The 1,500-nt window shown below is 42.3% G+C and overlaps 1 pseudogene; it reads left to right on the forward strand.

Annotated features, from left to right (window-relative positions):
• Nucleotides 1-285: 285 nt before the first annotated feature.
• On the forward strand, nt 286-633 carry LOC109435040 (small ribosomal subunit protein eS26 pseudogene; annotated as a pseudogene).
• Nucleotides 634-1,500: the final 867 nt, after the last annotated feature.

Genomic DNA, 1,500 nt, shown 5'->3' on the forward strand with positions numbered 1-1,500 from the left:
CAGTGGGCACTTGATGAATGGATGGATGAAAGCAGGATGGATTACAGCAAGTACAATGCGAAACGGTTGATGAAGGTTTACATTAAAACAGTTTAAAAAATATTTTTACTGAAATTACCTTTATTAGAATCTGGCAGACCATCATCCTACCTTGAGCCCTGAATAAAGAAATAGGAAAGAGGTAAAAGAAACTATTCCTGTAATACTTTTTCAAACCATCCATACCAAGTACAAAATCAGAATATTGAAAAACGAATGTTGCTCCCTTGGGTCGTCGCTTCCAAGATGACCAAGAAAAGAAGGAACAAAGGTGGTGCCAAAAAGGCCCACGACTATGTGCAGCCCATTCATTGCACCAACTGCGCCCGATGTGTGCCCAAGGACAAGGCCATTAAGAAGTTCGTCATTCAAAACACAGTAGAGGCCGCAGCCATTAGGCACATTTCCGAAGCGAGTGTCTTCGACGCCTATGTGCTTCCCAAGCTGTATGTGAAAGTACATTACTGTGTGAGTTGTGCCATTCACAGCAAGGTAGTCAGGAATCGTTGCCATGAAGCCCAGCAGGGCCGAACACCCCCACCCCAATTTAGACCTGTGGGTGCTGCCCCACGACCTCCACCAAAGCCCATGTAAGGAGCTAAGTCCTTAAGGATCGAAGAAATAGTCTCTGGGGGAAAAAAATAAAATGGAAATTATACTTTAAAAGAAAAACAAATGTTTAATTAAAAAAAGAGTGAAATGTCACATACTCACATTTGATCCTAGCCACCTGGTCCTGTCAGCACCACAAATTTAGTGAAATGATGTCACATAGCATAAACCTTTTCTCCCGAGTCCAAGTACAAACTTATTGAAGGTAAGGGACATTACACTGGCATCTCCAGTCTTTAGCTTGGAGTGTAACACACTAACACTCAAGGAAAAGTTATGCTGTAGGATCAAAGTGTCATGTGAGTTTCTCTTGTTTCCTGACCCTCCATGGTAATACTTGACTAACTTCCTAGTCTTCTACTGCAATGCTGAGGGTAGAAAATAAAAATGATAATGTAATACTAGACTTTTCATATTTAATGCAAAAAATGTATTATCTTTGATAAACACTATTTGATTTTAACTTATAAGATAACCTGCTACACCAAACTTTACAGTGATTAGAAGAGGAGCTGTTATTCCCCCAGGGGGACCTGGGAAAGCTCCTAGGAGTGCTCCCCAGTCTCCAGAAGAAGCCCAGTGGTGCACTGCCAGGCAGAGAGCAGCAAATGTAGATGGTCTTCTAGTGGGGAGAGCAACGATGAGGTGAAGGTGGTCGGGAGCAGCAGCCCCAGCCAGTGATTGGCAGAGACGGAGTCTGGGCCCAGATGAGAGGGATATTTCACCACAGATGGCAGAGTTGGAATTTTATTTAGTGTGCAATAAATTGTCCCAGAAAATTTTGAGGAAATGAGATGATGTGATCCATAGTTTAGCAGATTCACTGTTAGCAGATTCAACTATAGATTT

This window comes from Rhinolophus sinicus, chromosome 4, assembly GCF_057876585.1.
Source record: "Rhinolophus sinicus isolate RSI-liver-muscle chromosome 4, RSI-T2T, whole genome shotgun sequence".
Lineage (NCBI taxonomy): Eukaryota > Metazoa > Chordata > Mammalia > Chiroptera > Rhinolophidae > Rhinolophus > Rhinolophus sinicus.